The sequence below is a fragment of the Orycteropus afer genome, unplaced genomic scaffold, assembly GCF_000298275.1.
Source record: "Orycteropus afer afer isolate SDZICR_OR568_19922 unplaced genomic scaffold, OryAfe1.0 scaffold00078, whole genome shotgun sequence".
NCBI lineage: Eukaryota > Metazoa > Chordata > Mammalia > Tubulidentata > Orycteropodidae > Orycteropus > Orycteropus afer.
The window spans coordinates 7,608,097-7,615,393 of record NW_006921665.1 but is presented as its reverse complement, the minus strand read 5'-3'; the positions used below and the strand labels follow the sequence as shown (position 1 = coordinate 7,615,393).

Below are 7,297 nucleotides of genomic sequence, written 5' to 3'. Positions count from 1 at the left end.
TGCAAAAGGGTTCATCTTTGTTGTCTGTACCTCCCTACTTGTACAATTCAGTGACATTAATTAAATTTGTCATGTTGTACAACCATCACCACTATTTCCAAATTACTCTACTTTTATTTTGTTTCCTGTGTCATTAAATATTCTTCCATAAAAACTTTGTAAATAGCTTCATACTGTTCCAGACATTTTAACCTCTGAACATATAGGATATTTCCAGGATTATGCTATTATGAGCAATGGCCTCAGGGATAGAAACATTTTTTCCACTATTGCTTGTCAAATGAAGACATCCGGCCCACTTTTGCTTTCAGTATTTGAACTCCAATAAATTTACTAGAACAAATTCTTAAAAGTACAAAAAGAGAAATTTCCATTATCCACTCTCTGTGCTAGCTTAACCACTGATTGCCTCACTTTTGCTTTCTGTAATGATCAGTAAAAGGCAGTCTCAGGTGGTCTCTGGGATGTTATAAAGGTGGGGTATAAAGGTGAGCACAGGTCCAGGTGATGATAGACAAAAGTCACGTTGCAGAAAACAGGTGTTATAGTCTGGGTTCTCTGGAGGAGCAAAACCAGTGAAACACAGATAGAAAGATAGATGGATGGATAGATAGATAGATGATAGATAGATAGATAAAGTTACTTCAAGGAAATGGCTCACACAATTGTGAGGACTGGCAAGTCCCAAATCCATAGGTCAGGCAGTAGGCTGGAGATCTCTGCTGGCTTACATCCCAGGAACCCGAGATCAAACGAGAAGAAGAGTATAGGGTTGAGAGAGAACAAGTTTTGCCAGACATGAGGGAGCTCTGGTAGCATAGTGGCTAAGGCACTTGACTGCTAACCAGAAGGCTGGGTGGTTCAAACCCACCAGCCACTCCTCTGAAGGAAGATGGGGCAATCTACTTCCGTAGTGATACTGCCTCGAAAACCCAAGGAGGGGTCGCTATGAGTTGGGTCCGACTTGACGGCACATAACAACAACAACAACACATTTATATACAGGAGCTCTGGTAGCATAGTGCCTAAGGCACTTGACTACTAGCCAGGAGGCTGGCAGTTCAAACCCACCAGCCACTCCTCGGAAGGAAAATGGAGCAATCTACTTTCGTAGTGATACTGCCTCAAAAACCCAAGGAGGGTCTCTATGAGTTGGGTCCGACTCGATGGCACATAACAACAACAACATTTATATATTGGAGGCAGGCCACACCCCAAAAGGAAACTCCCATTTCAACTGATTGTCTGTTCACATCAACTCACATCACTGAAGGCGATTACATTACATTATGGAAGAGTACCTAGTCCAGTATCTCCTAAACCACTGAGAATCATAGCCTAGCTAAATTGACACATAACATTAACCAAAACAACAGATGATCACTCTTGCTGGAAAATTCTACTTTCTCACACCTCTCTCGCTACTCTGTGTTGGGTCTTCTCCCTAATCAAGCAAATTAAAAACATGATATCCCAGTTCCTCCAACCCTTTCAGCATCAAGACAGAGACATTCTGAAAATGGATCTGTGAGCCCTGGAATGCTTTATGGTGAGGACAAAGAAGCCAAGTTCATGCTCAGATTTGCTCACTAGACAGCCACCTGGGGCAGCTGGTTGAAATGTGCCAGTCTGAGCCAGGTTCAACTCTTGTGCTGAATAGAGATGAGACAATGGAAAGAAAAATACCCAGGTCCAACTCTGTTAACCTAATAAGCAGGCAGACCTTCTGGGTGGTGTAAATGGCCAATGCACTTGACCGCTAACAGAAAGGTTGATGATTGGAGTCCACCCAGAGGTACTTCATTAGAAAGGTTTCATGATCTACTTTCCAAAGATCAGTCATTGTAACCCCTATGGAGCACAGTTCTACTCTTGACACATGTGGGGTCTCCATGAGTCAGAGTGAACTCGACAGTAACTGATAGCAAGCAGGAAGGCTTGGAGATTTTTGCACTCATACCCATATATTGGAACATATTCTACCACAGTTGGGCAGATAAAGGAAACATCTAGAGGTTTATTCATATATTTATGTTGAACAACCAGTGTTGAGCTGGAGGCTACATGTTTCCCTCTTCCAGGAATGGTTCAAAATCTAATATGATACTGTTACAGAAAATTCACAAGGCTTTTGACCCTGTGCTTTTCTGACAAGGCTTCTGACTGTTTTGTGGAAGGTCAGAATCTCCCCCACACTGACAACAGGGTGGAAAGTGAAAATCTGTTTCCTGAGGTGTAAATTCCTAGCACTGAATTGACTAGTTACATGTTTGTTTGATCTTTTATCTGTCTCCTTTTCAGAGGTTGAGTTTAGAAGAGGAATCAATAAAAAACAGTTGCCATCAAATTGATTCTGACTCCTGTTCACCCCACATGATCCTGAGTAGAACTATGCTCCATAGGGTTTTCAAGGCTGTCACCTTTGGGAATCAGATCACCAGGCTTGTCTTCTGAGGCATCTATGGGTAGAATCTAGTTGCCAGCCTTTTGGTTAGTAGTCAGGTATTGAACCATTTTCACCCAGGGACTCCTGTTTAGAAGAAAACCAATGTTATATTCCAATTTTTTAGTGGCAGTACGGATTATTCTCCACATACAGTTCTAGCTTTCTCTTTCAGGGAGGAGCAAGATGGATTGATTTCCCTTGAGGAGTGCCTAGCACTAAGGCTGTCTTTATTTATCTCTCAAGTCAATATGTCTTCTCCTCTTTAATTATGGGTTAGGAAAAATATGTCATAGTCCACATTGACTTCTGCTGATGGTTACTTTTGGCAGCTTCAATAATAGGCCACCTGTTCACCTGCTTCTCAGAGAGCTGGGAGCCTATGAACAAAAATAGACCACTAGCTAATCTCTTCTGAACACAATATAGAGAATTCCATGTTCAAGTTGAACAAAGAACCTACATGTAATGCTTTTCCTCTGCTCAGAGCTATTGATTTCAGGTTGATGGCTTCTAACTTTTCAGCAATTGGTTGGTCCCATGTGTATGACATAAGCAATAAAATGGATTTTTAAGCAAAGTCACTGTAATGTTTCCCTCTGGGCAAATTTCCCATCCAGGCAACCCCAGGAAAAAATGCTACACTTGAATGATTCAGTTCTTGGAAATGAGTTTGGCAAACACAACACATTCTATGAAACATTCACAGAAATACGTTATAAGTATCTTCTAAAGATGGATTTGCTCTTTTTGGAAATAGTCAAGAATCACATAAAACAAGTCAGGTGAATGAAATGGATGATTAAGCTGATTGATAACATCTGGGTGTCAGAAATGAGTTATGATCTCCTAAAGTAGCAAAATTGGTGTGTGTGTGTGTGTGTGTGTTTGTGTTTGATTCACAAACTAGTCCTTGAAGGTAATTCCAAAAGAATTCTAAAAGTGTTTGATTAACAGATGTATTTTGGAGTTTATATAACTCTGTGGTGGAGAAGAGTCCTTGGGTGGTGCAAATAATCAAGCACTCCACTACTAGCTGAAAAGATGGTGGTTTGAACTTAACCAGAGGCACCTCAGAAGAAAGTCCTGACAATCTTCTGAAAGATCACAGCCTTGGAAATTCTATGGAGCAACAGCTCTACTTTGCACACCTAGGATTACCATGAGTCAGAATTGACTCAATAGCAACCAATAACAACAACAACAAGGTGGAGAAAGGATGATTATTTTGAAGATCAGGATTCGTTTGGGTTTTTAAGTTTTGATATGTTCATTGAAAAACTCAGTTTCTTTACTGAGTCAGTAACAAAGATTAACTACAATTATCACAGTACCAAAGGGACGATGGCTTAGATAAAAGCCATGATTTTTCTCTCATTGTAAAAGTCTACAGAGCTGGGGTGATGGATCTGCTCCCTGAAATCCTCAGGAACCCAGCTTCCTTCCAGCTCTGGCCTCGGCCATCCCTGGGATGTCCCTTATCCTCATATTCCAAGCCATATTCCAGCAACAGAAAGCAGTGGGGAACAAGAATGGACAAAAGGGACAGTTTGGCAGTCTTTGGGGAAGATTCCCAGAAGCTGTCCTGTAACTGCTTCACTCACAACTCATTGGCTGGAACTTTGTCACATGGTGATACCCAGTTGAAAAGGAGGCTGGGAAATGTAGTCTTTACCTGAGGGATCCATGTTCCCAGCTAAAAGCAAGGGTTCCATTACTTTGGAGGAGTGAGTTCAGAGTGGTGCAAGCAGTTAATACACTTGTAAGGTTGGATGTTCAAATCCACCCAGAGGTGTCTTGGAAGGAAGGCCTGGTGATCTACTTCTGAAAAATCAGCCATTGAGAACCCTACGGAGCATAATTCTATTCTGATGTATGTGGGGTCACCATGAGTTGGAATTGACTTAATGTCAACTGATTTTTATTTCTTTGGAAGCGCAGAGAGCAGACATTAGGAATGACAACTACCTGTCTATGGTACAACTACATTTATTAACACCTTACATTTAAATAATAATAATTTTGAAGGATGAAGTGATATCACTTGCCACAAAAGCCTCTTAACAGAATACTGATATTTGACCTATTTATAAATTGTTTCATAATCACTGAACAAAATAGTGTGCCATGTGCATTATATATTATTTTATTTAATCCTCCTGGTGGAAAGGTTAGCAGTTGCAACCCACTGGACACTCCATAGGAAAAGATGCGGCAGTCTGCTTCTGTAAAGATTTACAGCCTTGGAAACCCTATGGGGAAGTTCTATTCTATCCTATAAGGATTGCTATGAGGCATTGTGGTAGTTAAGGTTTTGTGTCAACTTGGCTGGGACTGGTTTTGGGTGGCAGGGTAGCTGGTTATAACATTCTCCATGATGAGACTGGTAACCAGCTCCATGGTAGAATCTTCTGTGAGTAGCTGAGTAACTGCTTTAGGTATGTGGTCTGCTCCCTGAATATAAGGGGAAGTTTCAGAAATGATCTGAAGCTTTTTGGCATGGTTGGACCCTTTGTGTAGCTGAGTCTTCACATAGCAGCCTGCCATGTTTCCTGCCAATCTTGGGCCTGTTTCTGGACTTGAGCTAGTGGCCTGCTATATTGTTTGGTACTATTGAGACTGTGCCGTTTTATTTGTCAACCTTGGGCTTGTTAGCCTCAGCAGCCAGAAGCTGCCAGAGTGAAGAGATGCCTAGCTCCAGTGGGCCAGGAGTAAGAGGCAAAGCTGAAGCTCAAGGTCAAGGGGTTATCACCCATCCCCTAGAGCCTGGCACTTGGAACTTGGTCTTTCTAGCTTCCAAAACTATAAGAGAATAAACTCCTGTTGGTTAAAGTGATCTCATTTGTGGTATTTTCTGTTAGAGCAGCATGAAGTAACCAAAATAGGTAGCAACTTGACAGCAATGAGTTTCTTTTGCTTTTTAACAATCAATATTATAAGTAATATTATCCCCATTTTACAGATGAGAACACAGATTTAGAGGAGTAAAAAATCTTGATTGCCTCAGATTGCATAGCTAGGAATGGCTGAGCGAAAATTTGAATTCAAATCCATCCACCTCCAGAGCTTAGACTTTTAACCATGTTGCTATCCCCATCAAAGAAAAAATCTTGAAGCTGATCTTATACTAGGACTCTGGGACCCATATGTTAGAAGCATTAGGAAGAATGTTAAAACTGAGGGTTAGCAGTTTTCATTCAACACAACTGAAGTGCCTGTTACGAGTAGGAGTTTTTTAATTGGATTAACTGTCAACCCTCCAAAGGAAGAAAGGAGAGGGAGTGGAGAGCGAAGGGAGGAAAGAAAGAGGAAGATGAAGAGAAGGAGAAGGGAGAGAACAGAGGAGAGGAGAGCTGAATTTCCCTTGGCTGGACCGCATTTTCATTGTCAATTCAGTCTATTGCTCCTTGTTGTAAAAACAAGCCCATAGATGTGTAAACATTTCCAACACTGGGGAATGGCAGTTCTTGCTCTTGGAACAAAATGTTCTTTCCAACCACTTAGACTGAACCTTTAGTCAGAAAAGGACAAAGAACTCTATTTTGGCTGCTTTTATCAACAGAACATGATAAAAAAAAAAAAAATTTAGAACAGGAATTGGCTAGCAGTTATTGATTTCCTTTTCGGTCTGACAAAATACAAATTTCACTTATCTCAAGACGCTTGTATTCTGTGAAAGGTGTCATCTCATTTCTTGCTCAGTAGCTGAGAATAATGACAGAGGTCTGAAGCTGAAAAGCATGGGCCCATGGCAGGGGGTGGTCCCCAGCTGCTAAATTTTTCAAGCTATTTCTTTAGAAGCCCTGGCAGAACTTATCTAGGAGTTAAAGACTTCAAGTCCCGTACTATTTTTCTAAAGGAAAGAGATTGTTACTACCTGCAGAAATCTAAAATACCTTTACTGAATAAAAAAGTAACCTGGGAAGAAGTTAAATTCCACACTTTCTAAGTCCCATACCACTTTCTAAGTCCTGAAAGCACATGTACTTTATACTTTGTCATTGTTAGCTGTCAACGAGTTGGGCCCCAACTCATGACAACTCCATGCACAATGGAATGGACTGTTGTGATCCACAGGGTTTTTATAGGCTGATTTTTCAAAAGTAGATTGCCAACAAAGTATCAAATCTGAGTGATCAACATGGTGGCATTGAGGAAGAGGAAGACATAGAGAGGTGCGTGGCAAGTAAAGAGAACAAAGATGAACCCTTTTGCACATACAGTACTGTGTTGTCAGTAAAGGCAAACATTGATATGCGGATGGATAGATGGGTGGACAGGCTGAACTATTAGGTATGTCTATGCAGCAGGAGTTCTGGTAGCATAGTGCCTAAGGCACTTGACTACTAACCAGAAGGCTGGCAGTTCAAACCCATCAGCCATTAGATGGGGCAATCTAATTCTGTAGTGATACTGCCTCGGAAACCCAAGGAGGGGTCTCTGTGATTCGGGTCCAACTCAACGGCACATAACAACATGCAGCAGGGAGTGTACCCAAGACCATGTATAGGGTTGCAGACAATGGTCTTATAAGGGTATTTGTATGATCTGTAAGAATTTCCGGGTGTATAGTAGAGCTGACAAGGGACAAGGTTGTAGTCAGTTCTTGGCCACAGCAAATAGTTGGGAGCAAATAGTTGGACCTGTGGGCTTAAGACCAAAGTCACAGGGGACATCAAGCTCAATTGGCATAACATACTACACAAAAACATTGTTCCATATCCTACTTTGGCAAGTAGTGACCAGGATCTTAAAACCTTGCAAGTGAACATGGGTATAGGGACGGATAGATGGGTGAACAAGCTAAACAATTATGTATGTCTAAATGGAGAGTGTATCCAAGATCATATACAG

At 41.3% G+C, this 7,297-nt stretch overlaps 1 protein-coding gene across 1 annotated transcript in view; it reads left to right on the top strand.

Moving 5' to 3' along the window:
- The window catches only part of LOC103197424 (melanocortin 2 receptor accessory protein), a 53,709-nt gene that overhangs the window by 8,386 nt on the left and 38,026 nt on the right, over positions 1-7,297 (top strand). The window lies entirely within an intron of this gene.